Source organism: Bos indicus x Bos taurus, chromosome 6, assembly GCF_003369695.1.
Source record: "Bos indicus x Bos taurus breed Angus x Brahman F1 hybrid chromosome 6, Bos_hybrid_MaternalHap_v2.0, whole genome shotgun sequence".
Lineage (NCBI taxonomy): Eukaryota > Metazoa > Chordata > Mammalia > Artiodactyla > Bovidae > Bos > Bos indicus x Bos taurus.
The window spans coordinates 2,956,927-2,978,426 of NC_040081.1; positions in this window are offsets into that span (position 1 = coordinate 2,956,927).

Here is a 21,500-nt window from a genome sequence, read left to right on the forward strand (position 1 = left end):
AATATAACAATATATTATTAATATAAATGTACAATATATTTATATAAATATATTATATATTTATTAATATTTAAATATGTATTTGATATATTATATTTATATTTAAATATATTAAATATTAATATATTGACTATGAATATATTAAATTATTTAAATATTTATATATTAATTATATATAAATATTTATATATAAATTATATATATAAATATATATTTCTGATTTCTAATAAGTTAAATACTTTAGTAAATACTTTAATATTTAATAATGCATCTTGACAGTTTCACAGAATGAAATAATGCATCTTGACGACTTTATAGAATGATCTAGTATGAATTTATTGTAATTTATGGAACCATGTTCTTATTAATGCACATTTATGTTTCCAGTTTTTCACTATAATAAAGCTGCAATAAAATCATAGTCCATTTGAATGATAAATGCCTATAGGTAGATTTTTAAAAAATGTATGAGAACTTTAAATCTTTAATTTTCTGTGTGTTTATTCTATTTTTTTATACATTTCCATATTTTTCTTGCAGTTTTCTTCCAGTAGAGTTTTTCGAGTTCCTCCTTTTTTAAAAACTTTGTAGAAATTGTGATAGCATTATTTTTTCCTATAATATTTACAATTTAATTATTGCTAGTGATTGAAAGGGTTTCCCAGGTGGTGCTAGTGGATGAAATTTTATTGGATTTTGAGCCAATATTATATTTGGCTACATTATTAAACCATCTTGTATGTTTCAATAACTTGGGAAATAGCTGAAATTTACTGAAGAATGAAACTCTTTAACTTGCCTGGTGGATATGAGATTTGTTTCAGAGCAAATCTCTAGGAAATATCAGAGACACTGTATTTCATGAGCTGTATCTCTGAGCTCATGTATGCAGCTGAGGGAAAATTAAATAACCACCATTACCAAGCTTTTCTCTGCCCACCCACTAGATTAAGAAACAATCCCATGTTTCCTTTGGTGCCAGACAGTACAGTGAGAGAATGTAAGATGGTTGACAATTTTTATTGCCAAGTAGTTTGGCTTCCTTTTTTTGATATGCATTGGCAAAAGAAAACCACAAACAATAATGCCAACAAATTTGCTTTTATACCTTAACAAATCATCCTGTCATATCTTTGAGGATCACCTGTAGTCTGACTCACTTTACTGAATCTGTTATAACTTGCACTAACTTCCAGATAGGGCTTTTATCTCCCATTTTATTTCTATCTTCTGCACATGTTTCTTCTACACTCATCTCTTTGTAGGTATTTCCTTCATTGAAAATATTGTTCTTCTTTTGTCAATATTCAAAAATCTCTTTCTCAGGTTTCAATTATTTCCATTTTTCTTTGTCAAGAAAAATAGATCTCATAGGTTTTCAATTAGCACTTGCTGAAATGAATAGAATTGGTTAATAAAACACTAGACATATTCAAGTACCTAGTGTTTGTTGCTAGATAGTATCTTTCTATTCGCATGGTCACCACCAAATGACTTGTGGAATAGTTTTAGGATGCATCCAAGAAAAGAAGTCCTGAGAGGTAAGATTTTTTGATTAGTTGTTTGGTTTTCCTTTATGGCTTTAAATTGGGCATAAGAAAAGGGAATTGCTTAAATCCTTTGTTATCCAGTGTAACTCTTCTATATTTACTAACAGCAAGTATTGAACATATTATCCCATTGAAAAAGAGGTTAGGGGTTCAGATTGAAAATAAGACATGAAAAACACAGAGTTGAGATAAAGTTTTCAATAAAACATATTCATTAATAATAAGCCTCCTTAAATAATCTAAAACATAGAAATCTATTTGCTCAGTCTCCAAAGATTATTGCAAAGAGCACTGAGAAGTTTAACATTACTAATTCTAGTTTCTTAACCTAGATTTTTCATTGCTGTTGTTGTTCAGTCATTCAGTTGTGTCTGACTCTTTGCGACTCCATGGAGGGCAACACATCAGGTTTCCTTGTCTTTCACCATCTCCTGGAGCTCTTATTTTGCATAGCAATTGGATAAATTTTCTCTTGATATCTAGCTCATAAAAAGACTATATGAAGATATATAGTAGACAGATTTTAATAACCAGATGATGAAAGAAGAGGTAATCTGAGTAGATGCTTCATTGTTGCTTTTCAGTTCCTCAGTCATGTCCGACTCTTTGCAACTCCATAGACTGCAGCACACCAGGCTTCCCTGTCCTTCACCCAGAGCTTGCCCAAGCACATGTCCATTGAGTCAGTGATAACATCCAACCATCTCATCCTCTGTCATCCCCTTCTCCTCCTGCCTTCAATCTTTCCCAGCATCAGAGTCTTTTCTAATGAATTGGCTCTTTGCATCAGGTGGTCAAAGTATTGGTGATTCAGCTTCAGCATCAGTCCTTCTAATGAAAATTTAAGATTGATTTCCTTTAGCATTAACTTGCTGGATCTCCTTGCAGTCTAAGGAATTCTCAAGAATCTCGTCCAACACCACAGTTCAAAAACATCAATTCTTCCCCAGGCAGCCTTCTTTATGATCAAACTCTCTCCTCCATACATGACTACTGGGAAAAACATAGCTTTGACTATATGGACCTTTGTCAGCAAAGTAATGTCTCTGCTTTTTAACATGCTGTCTAGGTTTGTCATAGCTTTTCTTCCAAGGAACAAGTGTCTTTTAATTTTGCGGGTGCAGTCACCATCTGCAGGAATTTTGGAGCCCAAGATAATAAAGTCTGTCACTGTTTCCATTGTTTTCCCATCTATTTATAATGAAGTGGTGGAACTGGATGCCACGATATTAATTTTTTGAATATTGAGTTTAAACCGGTTTTTTTGCTCTCCTCTTTCACTTTCATCAAGAGTCTCTTTAGTTCCTCTTTGGTTACTGCATTTAGGTCATACCTGAATGGCCTAGTGATTCAATTTATGTCTGAATTTGGCAATAAGGAGTTCATGATCTGAGCCACAGTCAGCTCCAGTCTTGTTTTTCCTGACTGTATACAGCTTCTCCATCTTCAACTGTAAATAATATAATTAGTCTGTTTTCAGTATTGACCATCTGGTGATGTCTTTGTGCAGAGTCATCTCTTGTGTTGCTGGAAGAGGGCATTTGCTATCAGCAGTGCATTCTCTTGACAAAACTGTTAGCCTTTGCCCTGCTTAAGTAAGTACTCCAAAGCCAAACTTGCCTGTTACTCCAGGTATCTCTTTAATTCCTCCTTTTGCATTCCAGTCCCCTATGATGAAAAGGACTTCTTTTCTGGGTGTTTGTTCTAGAAGGTCTTTTAGGTATTCATAGAACCATTCAACTTTAGCCTCTCAGCATTATTGGTTGGGGCATAGACTTGGATTACTGTGATATTGAATAGCTTGCCATGAAAATGAACAGAGATAATTCTGTTGTTTTTGAGATTGCTCCCCATTGCATTTTGAAGTCTTTTGTTGTCTATGAGGGCTACTCCATTTCTTCTAAGGGATTCTTGCCCACAGTAGTGATATAATGGTCATCTGAATTTAATTAGATGTTTCATAAAAAATTAAATTTTATTTCTCTGATGGAATTAGTACTGCAAGGTGGAAGTGGTATTTTCCGCTGTATCCTTCTGAGTGTGTGTTCATATCCAGATCCAGAAAACATTGACAAGAACAGCTGTTCACCACGTTCTAAACAAAGACATATCAGAGTAGTGAGATATCCTTAAGTCAAATACTATATTGTCAAAATGAGAATTAGTGTGAAAACTTAGGTCCTTTATCTGTATTACAGATCACTTAAATTGTATGACAAATAAACTCTTATTAGAACACAAGACTTTTGTAGAAAGATGTGAGAAATTAAATTCAACAGATATACAGTGAAATAATGTTAAACTAAATTATTTTAAAGGCAACAATTTAGATCAATAGAGGCAGGCAAGAGGTAGCAGAACAAAAAAAGCTTTCTAAATCAAGAGAAAAAAATGAAGTTATTTGGGTAAAATTTTAAAGCATCACTACAAACCAAGTTAGTGGAGATGATGGAATTCCAGTGGAGATGATGGAATTCCAGTTGAGCTATTTCAAATCCTGAAAGATGATACTGTGAAAGTGCTCCACTCAATATGCCAGCAAGTTTGGAAAACTCAACAGTGGCCACAGGACTGGAAAAGGTCAGTTTTCATTCCAATCCCAAAGAAAGGCAATGCCAAAGAATGCTCAAACTACTGCACAATTGCACTCATCTTACATGCTAGTAAAGTAATGCTCAAAATTCTCCAAATCAGGCTTCAGCAATATGTGAACCGTGAACTTCCTGATGTTCAAGCTGGTTTTAGAAAAGGCAGAGGAACTAGGATCAAATTGCCAACATCTGCTGAATCATGGAAAAAGCAAGAGAGTTCCAGAAAAGCATCTATTTCTGCTTTATTGACTATGCCAAAGCCTTTGACTATGTGGATCACAATAAACTGTGGAAAATTCTGAAAGAGATGGGAATACCAGACCACCTGACCTGCCTCTTGAGAAATCTGTATGCAGGTCAGGAAGCAATAGTTAGAACTAGACATGGAACAACAGACTGGTTCCAAATAGGAAAAGGAGTACGTCAAGGCTGTATATTATCACCCTGCTTGTTTAACTTACATGCAGAGTACATCATGAGAAACACTGGACTGGAAGAAACACAAGCTGGAATCAAGATTGCCGGGGAAAATATCAATAGCCTCAGATATGCAGGTGACACCACCCTTATGGCAGAAAGTGAAGAGAAACTAAAAAGCCTCTTGATGAAAGTGAAAGAGGAGAGTGAAAAAGTTGGCTTAAAGTTCAACATTCAGAAAATGAAAATCATGGCATCCAGTCCCATCACTTCATGGGAAATAGATAGGGAAACAGTGGAAACAGTGTCAGACTTTATTTTTTGGGGCTCCAAAATCACTGCAGATGGTGACTGCAGCCATGAAATTAAAAGACACTTACTCCTTGGAAGGAAAGTTATATCCAACCTAGATAGCATATTCAAGAGCAGAGACATTACTTTGCCAACGAAGGTTCGTCTAGTCAAGGCTGTGATTTTTCCTGTGGTCATGTATGGGTGTGAGAGTTGGACTGTGAAGAAGGCTGAGCGCCGAAGAATTGATGCTTTTGAACTGTGGTGTTGCAGAAGACTCTTGAGAGTCCCTTGGACTAGAAGGAAATCCAACCAGTCTATTCTGAAGGAGATCAGCCCTGGGATTTCTTTGGAAGGAATGATGCTAAAGCTGAAACTCCAGTACTTTGGCCACCTCATGCGAAGAGTTGACTCATTGGATAAAACTCTGATGCTGGGAGGGATTGGGTGCAAGAGGAAAAGGGGACGACAGAGGATGAGATGGCTGGATGGCATCACTGACTCGATGGACGTAAGTCTGGGTGAACTCCAGGAGTTGGTGATGGACAGGGAGGCCTGGCGTCCTGCGATTCATTGGGTCGCAAAGAGTCAGACACGACTGAGTGATTCATCTGATCTGATCTGATACTGCTGCTGCGAAGTCACTTCAGTCATGTCCAACATTTTGTGACCTATGAACCATAGCCCACCAAGTTCCTCTGTCCATGGGATTCTCCAGGCAAGAATACTGGAGTGGGTTGCCATGCCCTCCTCCAGAGGATCTTCCCAACCCAAGGACTGAACCTACATCTCTTTAGTCTCCTGCATTGGCAGGCAGGTTCTTTACCAATATTTCAATGTGCATGTTTTCCCACTGTGGAATTCTTAAGATAAGTGTGAACATCATAAAGATAAGTCTACTATTAACTTGCTAATAATCTTCATTTCTAAGAACATGTGGATTTAAAACAAAACTTTTTTATTAAGATTTAATTGTTACATAACATTATATTAGTTTCAAGTATACATCACAATGATTTGATATTTTTATATATTGCAAAATGATCAACACAAAAATTCTAATTAACATCTGTCATCATACATAGTTACAAACTTTGGGGTGTGATGAGAACTTTTAAGATCTACTCTCTTAGTAACTTTCAGTTAGGCAGTACAGTACTACTATTAGTTTTACAATTAATTTTTACCAAACCTTTTGGGAGATAAATTATATTTTTATCAATTTAAAAGATGATGGAGATGGAGTGTATGGAGTGAAATTGGTTGCACAGTAACCCAAAGCTAACCAACTCCAGATCCACATAGTAAATATGTTATATGCCTTTGGAGAGGAGAGTGAAACCATGTCTGTCTACCCTCAAAGCCCAGTTTCTCTCCACTCTGCATTTTGAATTTTGCCTTGTTAGAGCTCTATTCTGGAAGGGGAAAAATTAGTCTTGTATTAATAATGTTTTTGAATAAGTTTAGTTATACTCAAATGTAGTTTAGTTCTAAAAATCACAAAAATATCAAAGGCAAAGAAATTGTTACTTGATATATAGGAATAAGAACATATGGATTTAAAAGTAGACTTTGTTGTGTCTAATTCTCTCAACGTTTTTATCTTTCTGACCATTATTCAGATATTAATTTATACCTCTTTAAATTTTAAAATTAATTAGGGAAAACCATAATTCATTTTATTTTTTAAAATTTTTATTGAAGTATAGAACAATTCATTTTAAATTGCAGTGGTGTTCAAGAAAAAGAAACACTTATGCAAATGTAGGAGGCAATCAAATTAGTAGACATACTGCAGTGTTTAGTATGGGTTAGGCTGTATGTCCCATCAAAATGATCTTGCATCATTTCTGCAGCTTTTTGAAAAATGCTCCTTTCTTGTTATTTCAAATTAAGAAATTGTGTTTAGGGAGGAAAAATATTCTCAGTCACTCACATGTGTGTGAAACGGGTCAACAGGCCCAAATGGAATCATTTGTGCTGAGCTCAGCATCATTAAACTGAAACTTAATTACAGTTTCAATTCTTAGAAGATAATTTAAAAATATTTAATCAAGACTACCTGATCAGCACTCATGAGGTAATCTGCCTGATAGAACCCTGCCATCCCCTAAAGAAAAGTGACCTTGCCTTGACCAGCCTATTTTCTGTTACTATGACTTCCTTATTCCTTCTGCCTTCTGCTTAAAAAGTCTTTTATTCTGTCGAGTTTTTGGAGCTCCTTTGATCTGCTAGGTGAGAGACTGCTTGATTATTGAATTGCTGAAAAAAGCCAATCTCATCTTTAGAAGTTACTTAGGTGAATTTTGCCTTTTAACAGTTTTGGTAGTAGGAGTGGGATCTCAAGGTGACTTCTGATGGCTTTGGGGATGACAATAAACAGAGTCACTGGAACCCATGAACCTTTGGATTCTCTCTCACTCTTTCCAAGGGCTGAGTTCTGAGATTGGCTCTCTTTGTGTTGATCTCTTGATCTAATTGGATTTCCAGTTTAAGGTGAGTCAGCTTGAATAGCTGAAAGTTCCACTCAGAACCCCTCCCCATAGCCCTGGGTTTGGTCTGCAGTCCATTTGCTAAGGTCTGCTGGTTCAGACCCTTGCTCCACACTGGGAAATGCTGCTCGTGTGCACCTAAGGCCTTCTCTTAGCCAGTTAGTTCACAGAGATTGCAGTACCAATTCCTTGGTTACTGCTGGTATCCACAACACTGTCTTCTTGGTTACTGTTGGCTTCTGTTAATGTGCACAAGAGGTAGGTGTTATTGCTAATGGGAATCTTGGAAGCCAAAATCTCTGAGATTGGTGGGAGAGATGGAGCACTTGAAACCTGCTTGTTGTGCACTCACCGTTTAACTCTGAGGCTCCTGTGTTAGGGCTAGTTGGCCACAGGATAAGTCAGGTTGACACCAGGTCACTGGTCAATCTCAAGAAAATTCCTGTGCAGTGACATACACTGTAAAACACCATGAAATTTCCAACTCAGCAGCACATTCCTCATAGGTATTAATTTTGGCTCCAAGAGACACAAAGTTTAGCTCAAAAACTGGAATCCTCGAGCTTCAAAGAATTGAGCACAGTGCTTTCTGACACACCTGCTTATTTTGTGTCTCTCCAAAGCTGTAGATATCCAGAGAACTAGCAAAATCTTACCAAATATAACTGAGAGTTACAGTGACCATTATGGGGAACATTTGATGAATGTTTCATTTAAAAACTGCACTGGAAAGCAAGGGATCCCAAACCAAAGAAACAGAATGGGATACCTATTTTACTTCATACACAGAAGCTTTCAAAAAGGCTTCAAGTTTCCAGAATAACTTCGTTGAAAGTTTTGTTGCAACAGGCTAATAAAACAGTAAAGTCACAAGAGGTACCTAAAACTATAGAAAATAAGATTTCTGAGACTTCTACTGTTCCCTTCTACCTTCCTTGAGTTTTCATGTGCTCTATCCATTGTCTTTTCATTGTGAAGAGATTATTTAACAGCTCCGTTTAAAATAATACACAATTAAGGGCCATAGTTAAATAATTTATTGAACCCAGGGAGGATCCATGTCCTCTATCCATTGTCTTTTCAGTGTGAAGAGATTTAACAGTTCCTTTTAAAATAATACAAAATTAAGGGTCATAGTTAAATAATTTCCTGAACCTAGGGAGGATCCCCCAACAGTTTCTAAAGTATTTAGAATCCTTGTTGGGACCTATGACTCCAGGCCTCCAGCTCTTTGTCAGCTGTGTACATGCTGGTAGTATCTGTGTATGTGAGCATTCTCAGTCACTTCAGTCATGTCTGACTCTTTGCAACCCAACGGACTGCAGCCTGCCAGGCTTCTCTGTCCATGGAATTCTCCAGGCAAGAATCCTGGAGTGGGTTGCCATGCCCTTCCCCAGGGGTCTTCTGACCCAGTGATCACACTCGAGTCTCCTGTGGCTCCTGCATTGCAAGTGGATTCTTTACTCTGAGCCACCAGGAAAGCCCAGTAGGATCTGCGGAAGCTCCCAAATAGATGTTGGAGGTAGACTGGCATCACTCCAATGAAGATATTTGAGATTCTCAATTTTCAATACTGTTCCCTTGAAAGTCAGGGGAAAAAAAAAACAAGACTTGAAAAATAGCAAGCAATCTGTTAAGAGCCATTCCTAGCGTCTTTCCTGCCCACAGTAATTGGTGCACTGTTCAAACCTGCAAACAAAAGAAAAATAAATCTGTGTCTAACTTCAAAGTCTGGAAGCTCTCTTCCTATAGCATTTTGGATTCCACATAATAAAGGAAATTCCTCAACCTTCTCTTGCTGCCTTATTTGAAAACTGATTATCTCTTGAGATTAGTGGGTTGATTAGAAGGCAGAAGATAGGGTGAGAAGCCAAAGGAGTGCCTGAACTTGGATCATAGCTGAGCACTTTGAAAGAACCTTGGAACAAGGCCACAGACAAAAGTCTGCCAAGTTATTACCCTACAGCGGCAAGGCTTCCATGGCCAGAAAATTAAAACAACACCTGGTTTTCTCAAATTACACTGCCTGGAGCAAATCATTAAACACTGGTCCAGGAATGTGTCTCCCATTTGTTGTCAACTGGGGCATTGGAAATGAGATTGTCCCTGTATTGTTGATTCTGTTCACTGAGCTAATTTTCTTGCTATATCTCACTGGGCGCACTGTTCACTGAGCTCAGGGTAGGCAAAGCATGAGCTAAGAGGCTGGAAGAAAATGTGAGGAGCCATAGGAACTGCAGACACATTTATTCTCTCCTGGATGGCACAGCAGCCATACCAAAATTCTCTCCTCTCATGGCTGACCCAAAGGACACACCCATTATGTATGAGTAATTCCCCCCACTTTCTGGGTGGAGCTCACATACATGCCTACTGCACATAACCTGTGACCAAGCGAGCACCTCATGATGTGCATACACAGTGCTGTAAATGATCCCAGCTGTTACATAGTTATCGTTTACAAAGCATGGGGCAAGAGAGCCTGAACATGCTGCCTTGGCCAATTTGATCTCTCCACACAGTCCTCAAAGGCCTTATGTAGATTCTTCAACACCAGCTTGAAGGCTTCCATTGTTTGCCCCTCTTTGTACCCTTCCCAGAGCTGATGAGGCCCTGAGTGGTTCTCCTGTGAATTGCTACCAGTATTTTCTTTAAACAATCAACTAAAATTAAAGTTACTGGAAAACTTGCCCAAATGATGGTAGATATTGGGGCTAAACTATCTACTTTAATATCCACTCTCATAGGACAACAAATCCCTCAGATTAAAAAAGACATTTCCATAGTCTAGGGCTATATAATAAAATTCAGAGAGTTTTTCTCTCAACCAGTACAAATGACTCTTAGACCTTTCACTGAGAAGCATTCCCTTTTTCTGTGTGAGACATCCCTAATTAATCTATTAGGTAGAGATAGCCTCTCCAGATTAAAAGAGCTGGTATGTTTTGTCTTCATAATAGGCCCCACTTCAGAAGTTTTGACCAATCTAAAGCTGATTGTTTCCTTGATCAAAAATTTCAGAAGCAGGACCTATTATGGAGCCAAAACATTAGCTCTCTAATACTAACATTGGGAAAATAAAAGGTTCTGAACCTATAAAAATTCAGATAGACAGAGTAGTAGTGTTACTTGCTCAGTAGTGTCCAACTCTTTTGTCACCCTATAAACTATAGCCCCCGGTCTTCTCTGTCCATGGAATTCTCCAGGAAAGAATACTGGAGTGGATTGTCATGCCCTCCTCCCGGGGATCTTCCTGACCCAGGGATAGAACCCAGGTGTCCTGCTTGGCAGGTGAATTCTTTAAAATCTGAGCCACCAGGAAGCTCCAGATAGACATAACTAAATGCAAAATGACTCCAATATCCATTAAAGGCTGAGGCCTTATACGGTCTCATACCAATAGCAGAAATCCAAATGGCCTAGTGGATAATCACCCTCTGTACTAGACACTATAATACTTCTAGTCTGCCAGCCCAGAATCCTAGTAGGAGATGATGGCATTTTGTTTAACGCTTGAAAGCTAATAATAATGTCGTTATTATGATATAATTATTTCCCATTTCCCAATTGTTCCAAACTTGAATATTATTTTGTCACATGTTCCACCACATGCAAAATAGGTCCACTATTGTGGTCCCATGTTCAGTCTTTTTCAGTATCCCTGTAGATCCCAACAGCCAATACAGGAGACATAGGAGATATTGTGGATTTGGTTCCATAAAATAAATATGGCAATAAAGCAAGTCATATGAATTCTTTTGGTTTCCAATTGCATATAAAATTTCTGTTTACATTATACTGTAGTTTACTAAGTGTTTGATAGCATTATGTCTAAAAGTCATATACATACCTTAATTAAACAATATGTTATTGCTGCTGCTACTAAGTCACTTCAGTAGTGTCCGACTCTATGCAACCCCATAGACAGCAGCCCACCAGGCTCCCCCATCCCTGGGATTCTCCATGCAAGAAGACTGGAATGGGTTGCCATTTCCTTCTCCAATGCATAAAAGTGAAAAGTGAAAGTGAAGTCACTCAGTCGTGTCCGACTCTTCGTGACCCCATGGACTGCAGCCTACCAGGCTCCTCCGTCCATGGGATTTTCCAGGCAAGAGTACTGGAGTGGGTTGCCATTGCCTTCTCTGACGTTATTGCTAAAAGATGCTAACCATCATCTGAGCTTCAGTGTGTCCTAACCTTTTTTCTGGTAAAGAGTCTTGTCTTGATGTTAGTGGCTGCTGACTGATAAGGGAGGTGGTTGCTGATGGTTGGGATGGCTGTGGCAATTTCTTCAAATAAGATGGTGAAATCTGCTGCATTGATCAACTCTCTCATGAATGATTTCTCTGTAGCATGCAATGCTGTTTGATAACATTTATCCAAAGTAGCTTCTCTCAAAACTAGTGTAAAGCCTCTCAAAACCTGTGGCTGCTTTATCAACTATGTTTATATGATATTCTAAGTCCTTTGTTGTCATTTCAACAACCAATAAAGGTTGTTATCTTATATGAGTGAATTTTATGGGACTCCAGAACAATTACAATAGTAACATCAAAGATCACATGACAAGAGTCTGCTTAGTTCTTTCCAAGTCCCTGGCAAACCTGATTTTTCAATTTGCATGTTTTTGTTGCAACAAAAACAGAAATGAGTTTTGCTTTAGGTGCAAAACAGCCAAATAGACCTTCAAGAGCTAAGGCATCTTGATTATTCTTTAGCAGTTACTACTAGCAAACCCTTGTAGCTAGAATTGTCCTTCATAAAGCTAATTACTCTCTGACTCCATATAAATTATACTCTGTATTTGGCATTCTTCTACTTTTATACTCCTTTGGAGCATAATACTCCTTTTGGATCTTCAAAAAGAAGATCACAGTCTGGGCTTATAACCCCAGGGACACAAGACCCAGTTGCTGAGCTGCTTATGCCAGCTTTGGCCATAAAATATGCAAAATAAAAAAGAATTCAAGCCTGTCACTGCCTTGAGCTTCATCTCATACTCCAGACTATGCGCCCTGACCATAAAACTCCTCACTACTTGCTCCAGAGGGTAACAGTTCTTGAGGTGGTAGCCTGCTGTGTTCTCTTTTTCCTGGCAAAGAAACAAAGCTACATTTTCTTTTTCCTCCAAAACTCTGATTCCATATTTCTATTCATCATTGTTGCACAGAGAGCCAAGATTTTGGCAGAACTCTCATGTCCCATGGTACAGCTAAGATGACTCAAATTATGAACAGATTTTGGTGGGGAGGCCAAAGGAGAAGACCCAGCAAGATGATAGGAGGGTCAAAATCATATTTAGAATCAAACCCCATACCCACCAGAGATGCTTGGAGGGTTCAAACAAACCTTGTGAGCACCAGGACCTAGAGACCTCACAGAGACTGAGCCAGAGTTGTGTTTGAGTGTCTCCTGCAGAAATACGGATGAACAGTGGACTTCTGCAGAGGCAGGGGATCTGGGTTCAGAAGACCTGGGTATGGCATAAGTCCTCTTGGAGAAGGTCACCATTAACCCCACCATAGAGCCACCAGAACTTACACAGGACTGGGGAAACAGACTATTGGAGAACACAAACAAAAGTTATGTGCACCAGGACCCCAGAAGACACTGACCCAGAATTGCCCATGAGTGTCCAGGAGTCTTCTGTGGAGGCGTGGGTTGGCAATGGCCTGCTGCAGTGTTGGGGACACTGAATGTAGCAGTGTGTGCATGGGACCTTTTGAAGGAGGTCGCCATTGTCTTCATTACCTCCACCATAGTTTGGCCCAGGTCAAACAACAGGGAGGGAACATAGCTCTATCCATCAACAGAAAAGTGGATTAAAGATTTACTGAAAATGGCCCTGCTCATCAGAACAAGACCCACCTTCCCCCTCAGTCAGTCTCTCCCATCAGGAAGCTTTCATAAGCCTCTTATCCTTCCCTATCAGAGGGCAGATGGAATGGAAACCACAGCCACAGAAAACTAACCTATCTGATCACATGGACCACAGTCTTATCTAACTCAGTGAAACTATGAGCCATGCCCTGTAAGGCCACCCAAGATGGACAGTCACGGTGGAGAGTTCTGACAAAATGTGTTGCACTGGAGAAGGGAATGGCAAACCACTTTAGTATTCTTGCCTTGAGAACCCCATGAATAGTATGAAAAGGCAAAAAGATAGGACACTGAAAGATGAACTTCCCAGGCTGGTAGAGGCCAATATGCTACTGGAGTTCAATGGAAAAATAACTCCAGAAAGAATGAAGAGACAAAGCCAAAGCAAAAACACACCCAGTTGTGGATGTGACTGTGGAAGTAAAGTCTGATGCTATAAAGAGCAATATGGAAAGAAATCTGGAATGTTAGGTCCATGAATCAAGGCCAATTGAAAGTGGTCAAACAGGAGATGGCAAGGGTGAACATTGACATGTGAGAAACAGTGAAGTAAAATGGATTGGAATGGGCGAATTTAACTCAGATGACCATTATATCTACTACTGTGGGCAAGAATCCCTTAGAAGAAATGGAGTAGCCATCATAGTTAACAAAAGAGTCTGAAATACAATAATTGGATGCAGTCTCAAAAGCGACAGAATGATCTCTGTTTTCAAGGCAAAGCATTCAATATCACAGCAATCCAAGTCTATGCCTCTACCAGTAACGCTGAAGAAGCTGAAGTTGAATGGTTCTAAGAAGACATACAAAACCATCTAGAACTAATATCCCAAAGATGTCCTTTTCATTATAGGGGATAGGAATGCAAAAGTAGAAAGTCAAGAGATTCCTGGAGTAACAGGCAAATTTGTCCTTTGAGTACAAAACAAAGCAGGTCAAAGGCTAACAGAGTTTTGCCAAGAGAACACACTGGTCATGGCAAGCACCATCTTCCAACAACATAAGAGAAGATTCTACACATGGTTATCACCAGATGGTCAATACTGAAATCTGATGTATTATACTCTTTACAGATAAAGATGGAGAAGCTCTATACCGTCAACAAAAACAAGACTGGGAGCTGACTGTGGCTCAAATCATGAGCTCCTTATTGCCAAATTCAGACTAGGGAAAACCACTAGACCATTCAGGTATGACCTAAATCAAATCCCTTATGATTTGAATACAGCAGAAGTGACAAATAGATTCAAGGGATTAGATCTGATAGACAGAGTGCCAGAATAACTATGGGTGGAGGTCCAGGACATTGTAGAGGAGGCAGTGACCAAGACCATCCCAAAGAAAAAGAAATGCAAAAAGACAAAATGGTTGTCTGAGGAGGCCTTACAAATAGCTGAGAAAAGAAGAGAAGTGAAAGGCAAAGGAGAAAAGGAAAGATACACCCATTTGAATGCAGAGTTCCAAAGAATAGCAAGGAGAGATAAGAAAGCCTTCCTTAGTGATCAATGCAAAGAAATAAAGGAAAACAATAGAATGAGAAAGATGAGATCTCTTCAAGAAAATTAGAGCTATCAACAGAACTTTTCATGCAAAGATGGGCACAATAAAGGACAGGAATGGTGTGGACCCAAAAGAAGCAGAAGATATCAAGAAGATGTGGCAAGAATACACAGAATAACTATACAAAAAAGTTCTTCATGACCCAGATAACCACTATGGTGTGACCACTCACCTAGAGCCAGACATCCTGGAATGGGAAGTCAAGTGGGCCTTAGGAAGCATCACTATGAACAAAGCAAGTAGAGGTGATGGAATTCCAGTTAAGCAATTTCAAATCCTAAAAGATGATGTTGTGAAAGTGCTGCACTCAATATGCCAGCAAATTTGGAAAACTCAGCAGTGGCCACAGGACTGCAAAAGTTCTGTTTTCATTCCAATCCTGAGGAAAGGCATTGCCAAAGAATGGTCAAACTACTGCACAATTGAACTCATCTCACATGCTAGTAAAGTAATGCTCAAATTCTCCAAGCCAGGCTTCAACAGTTGTGAACCATGAACTTCCAGATGTTCAAGCTGGATTTAGAAAAACAAGGGAACCAGAGATCAAATTGCCAACATCTGTTGGATCATCAAAAAAGCAAGAAGTTCCAAAAAAACATGTGCTTCTGCTTTATTGACTATGCCAAAGGCTTTGGCTGTGTGGATCACAAAAAAACTGGAAAATTCTTAAAGAGATGGGAATACCAGACCACCTGACCTGCCTCCTGAGAAATCTATATGCTAGTCTAGAAGCAACAGATATAACTGGACATGGAAAAACAGACTGGCTCCAAATCGGGAAATGGGTACATCAAGACTGTATATTGTCACCCTGCTTATTTAACTTATATGAGAACATCATGAGAAATGCTTGACTGGATGAAGCACAAGCTGGAATCAAGATTGCCAGAAGAAATATCAATAACCTCAGATATGCAGATGACACCACCCTTTTGTCAGAAAGCAAAGAACTAAAGAGTGTCTTGATGAAAGTGAAAGTGGAGAGTAGAAAAGGTGGCTTAAAACTCAACATTCAGAGAACTAAGATCATGGCATCTGGTCCCATCACTTCATGGAAAATAGATGGGGAAACAATGGAAACAGTGACAGACTTTATATTTTTGGGCTCCAAAATCACTGCAGATGGTGATTGCAGCCATGAAATAAAAAGACACTTACTCCTTGGAAGGAGGAAATACTATGGCCAACCTAGACAGCATATTAAGAAGCAGAGACATTATGCTGTCAACAAAGGTCCGTGTAGTCAAAGCTATGGTTTTTCTAGTGGTCATGTATGGATGTGAGAGTTGGTCTATAAAGAAAGCTGAGTGCCGAAGAATTGATGCTTTTGAACTATGCTGTTGCAGAAGACTCTTGAGAGTCTCTTGGACTGCAAGGAGATCCAACTAGTCATCCTAAAGGAAATCAGTCCTGAATATTCATTGGAAGAACTGATGCTGAAACTGAAACTCCAATACTTTGGCCACCTGTTGGGAAGAACTCACTCATTGGAAAAGACCATGTTGCTTGGAAAGATTGAAGGCAGGAGGAGAAGGGGACAATAGAGGATGAGATGGTTGGATGGCATCACTGACTCTATGGACATGAGTTTGAGTCAACTTCAAGAGTTGGTGATGGACAGAGAAGCCTGGAATGCTGCAGTCCATTGGGTTGCAAAAAGTCGGACACGACTGAGAGACTGAACTGAATTGAACTTGGTGGGGAGACTTCTTTAAAATTGTAAAAGTAGTTTACCACCAACGTCTGACCAGCGATTCCATAATCCCAGAAAAGCTATTTTTGTTTCCAGAGGCCTCAAACCTCCTCCCTCTGGACCATTTGAGCATCTGTAACTGGATTTGTTCAACGGCCCCTCAGGATAGTTTACAATGTTGTTTTTCAGTTGTGTCTGACTCTTTGCCACCTGATGGACTAGAGCACACCAGGCTCCTCTGTTCATCACTATTTCTCAGAATTTGCTAAAATTCATATCTATTGAATCAGTGATGCAGTCTAACCCTCTCATCCTCCACCTCCCCCTTCTCCTTTTCCCTTCAATCCTTCCTAGCATCAGGGTCTTTTCCAGTGAGTCAGCTCTTCAAGTCAGGTGGCCAAAATATTGGAGCTTCAGCTTTGCCATCAATCCTTCCACTGAATATTCAGGGAATGTTTCCTTTAGGATTTATTGGTTTGATCTCCTTGCAGTCCACGGGACTCTGAATAGTCTTCCCAGCCCCACAATTCGAAAGCATCAATTCTTCGGTGTTCAACCTTCATGGATCACAGCTTTGTCATGGTAAATGTGCTTGCATAACTCAGTGAAGCTATGAGCCATGCTTTGCAGAGCCACTCAAGAAGGAATGGTTATAGTGAAGAGTTCTGACAAAAGGTGGTCCACTGGATGAGGGAATGGCAAACAACTCCAGTATTCTTGCTTTGAGAACCCCATGATCAGTATGAAAAAGGTTATCAATATGACCTTGTTATTGTAGATATGTTTTCGGGATGGGTTGGAGCCTTCCCCTGCCACAAGACTAATACCCTCACAGTGGGAAGTAAAACTCTTGGAAAATGTGTTTTCTCTTAGAGTGTACCCTCTATGGTCTCTAGTGTTTAGCCGTTCACTTCTCTGGGTATATTATACAAGCTTTAACAATATTATTGCAAATTTCTTAAAATATCATTGTCTCTGTCACCTATCACTGTCAATCATCAGGCAAGACTGGAGGATAGGATCTTCAAACTCAAAATCTCTAAACTTATTAAAACTACTGGATGCCCTTGGCCTAAAGTATTGCCTCTCATCCTGTCAACTGTTCATAGTGTTCCATTCGTGAAACAGAAACTCATTCTATATGAGAAACTCAGAGGTAGACCAATGTCTATTGGAGTACAACTCTCTGCTGACCTCTTTCATCTCATGTTAATATGATGAAACACTGAAGGTCTTTAGTATCCTTTGCTAAATTTATCATTAGTAGGTTAAAGAAGCCTTCAGGATTCCAATTAAAAGGATCCTGTTGGTCACAATTTGGAGCTTAGTGAGTTGGTACTTTTGAAACATCATCAGAGGAAAACAGCCCCTGGGCTTTGTTGGAAGGGGCCTTACAAAGTGCTCCTGACCATGAATGCTGGGGCAAAACCAGAAGTCATTGAGCCTTGGGCACTCATGTCCCAAGATGAACAAGGCTCCTTCTGATATTTGATTCTTCTTTCACACTGGCCACCAAAAATCAAGCTGAATTGGGAGAAAGATGGTGACTTCATGTGGTTGACAGTTTTGGCCCAAGACACCAGATCAAGACTTTATAATTTAACTATAATAAAATTTGTTTTTCTTTCTTTCTTTACATTACTCTGACATAGTCCTGGAAGCACAACACCATCATCTGTATTTCTCAGGCCATTTAAAAGGGAGAGGGTGCAAACTTGAATCTGTCATCAAAATTCCAATCTATTCTTCCTGTGATCAGTTTTTCTTCCAATCCCAATGACAATATAAGCTACAATCAGCTCACCTTAGAAGTCACCCACTGAAGCTGACTTTTATGGCCAGAACACCCAGTGCCTTTCTTTTACCTTTCTTTAATTATTAAAACTGTTTTTGCACAGTTAGACATGAATACCTTTGCAAATATATTTGCACCCCCATGCTCTTATAATTATTTAAATCAGACCTGCCCCCAATACTAAAAAATCTCATGATTAGCACTTGTTTTTGCAAAAATTTAGAACAAACTTTTATTTTAGACCAGGAGATTTACTTCTTTTTCTTATTAATTTATTTTTTAATTGAAGGATAATTGCTTTACACAATTTTGTTATTTTCTGTCAAACCTCAACATGAATCAGCCATAGGTATAGATGTATCCCCTCCCTCTTAAAATTCCCTCACATCTCCCTCCCCATCCCACCCATCTAGGTTGATACAGAGCCCTTGTTTGAGTTTCCTGAGCCATACAGCAAATTCCCATTGGCTATCTATTTTACATGTGGTAATGTAAGTTTGCATGATACTCTCCATACACCTCAACTTCTCCTCCTCTGTCCCTATGTCCAGAAGTCTGTTCTCTATGTCTGTTTCTCCATTGCTGCCCTCCAAATAAATTATTCAGTAGCATCTTTCTAAATTTTGTATATATGTGTTGCTGCTGCTGCTGCTAAGTCACTTCAATCATGTCCGACTCTGTGTGACCCCATAACGGCAGCCCACCAGGCTCCCCCGTCCCTGGGATTCTCCAGGCAAGAACACTGGAGTGGGTTGCCATTTCCTTCTCCAATGCATGGAAGTGAAAAGTGAAAGTGAAGTCGCTCAGTCGTGTCCGACTCTTAGCGACCCCATGGACTGCAGCCCACCAGGCTCCTCTGTCCATGGGATTTTCCAGGCAAGACAATATTTCTCTTTCTCTTTCTGACTTACTTCACTTTGTATAATAGGCTCTAGGTTCATCCACCTCATTAGAACTGCCTCAAATGCATTCCTTTTTATGGCTGAGTTCCACCACCCTTATGACAGAAAGCAAAGAAGAACTAAAGAGTTTCCTGATGAAAGTGAAAGAGGAGAGTGAAAAAACTGACTTAAAATTCAACATTCAGAAAACTAAGATCATGACATCTGGTCCCATCATGGCAAGTAGATGGAAAAACAATGGAAACAATGACAGACTTTATTTTCTTAGGCTCCAAAATCACTGCAGATGGTGACTGCAGCCATGAATTTAAAAGACCCTTGCTCCTTGGAAGAAAAGTTATGACCAACCTAGACAGCATATTAAAAAGCAGAGACATTACTTTGCAAAAAAAAAAGTCCATCTAGTCAAAGCTATCGTTTTCTCCAGTAATCATGTATGGATGTGAAAGTTGAACTATAAAGAAAGGTGAGCACCAAAGAATTGATGCTTTTGAACTGTGGTGTTGGAGAAGACTCTTGAGAGTCTCTTGGACTGCAAGGAGATCCAACCAGTCCATCCTAAAGGAAATCAATACTGAATATTCAATTGAAGAACTGATGTTGAAGCTGAAACTCCAAAACTTTGGCCAGCTGATGCAAAGAACTGACTGTTTGAAAAGACCCTGATGCTGGGAAAGACTGAAGGCGGGAGGAGAAAGGGTCAACAGAAGATGAAATGGTTGGATGGCATCACTGACTCAATGGGCATGAGTTTGAGTAAATTCCAGAAGTTAGTGATGGACAAGGAAGCCTGCCATGCTGCAGGCTATGGGGTTGCAAATTGTCAGACCCAACTGAACTGAACTGATATTCCATTGTGTATATGTACCACAGCTTCTTTATCCATTCAAGTGTCAATGGGCATCTAGGTTGCTTCCATGTTCTAGCTATTGTAAATAGTGCTGCAATGAGTAGTGAGATATGTGTGTCTTTTTCAATTTTGATTTCCTCAGGGTATATACCTAGGAGTGGGATTGCTGGATCATATGGTGGTTTTATTCCTAGATTTTTAAGGAATCTCCATACCATCTTCCATAGTGGTTGTATCAATATACATTCTCACCAATAGTGCAAGAACATTCCCTTTTCTCCACACCCTCTCCAGCATTTATTGTTTGTAGACTTTTTGATCATGGCCATTCTGACTGGTGTGAGGTGATATCTCATTGCAGTCTTGATTTGTATTACTCTAATAATAAGCAATGTTGAGCATATTTTCATGTGTTTGTTAGCCATCTGTATGTCTTCTTTGGAGAAATGTCTGTTTAGGTCTTTTTCCCACTTTTTGATTGGGTTGTTTGTTTGGTATTGAGTTGTAAGAGCTGCTTCTATATTTTGTAAATTAATCCTTTGTCTGTTGTTTCATTTGTTATTATTTTCTCACCTTCTGAGGGTTGTCTTTTCACCTAGCTTGTAGTTTCCTTTGCTGTGCAAAAGCTTTTAAGTTTAATCAGGTCCCAATTGTTTACTTTTGTTTTTATTTCCATTACTCTAGGAGGTGGGTCATAGAGGATTTTGCTTTGATTTATGTCATTGAGTGTTCTGCCTATGTTTTTCTCTAAGAGTTTTATAGTTTCTGGTCTTACATTTAGGTCTTTAATCCATTTTAAGTTTATCTTTTTGTATGGTATTAGGAAGTGTTCTAATTTCATTCTTTTATATGTAGCTGTCCAGTTTTTCCTGCACCATCTATTGAAGAGGTTGTCTTTGCCTCATTATATATTCTTGCATCCTTTGTCAAAAATAAGATACCCATAGGTGCATGGGTTTATTTCTGAACTTTCTATCTTGTTCCATTGGTCTATATTTCTGTTTTTCTGGCAGTACCATACTGTCTTGATGTCTGTAGCTTTGTAGTATAGTCTGAAACAGAAAGATCAATTCTTCTAGCTCCATTCTTCTTTCTCAAGACTGCTTTAGCTATTTGCAGTCTTTTGTGTTTCCATATGAATTGTAATTTTTTCTGTCCTAGTTCTGTGAAAAATGCCATTGGTAATTTGATAGGGATCACATTGAATCTGTAGATTGCATTTGGTAGTATAGTCATTTTCACAATATTGATTCTTCTTACCAAGGAACATGGAATATCTCTCCATCTGTTTATGTCATCTTTGATTTTTTTTTTCATTAGCATCTTATAATTTTCTGTGTACAGTTATTTTGTCTCCTTAGGTAAGTTTATTCATAGATATTTCATTCTTTTTGTTGCAAAGGTGAATGGGATCAATTCCTGAATTTCTATTTCTGATTTTTCATTGTTAGTATATACAAATGCATGAGATTTCTGTGT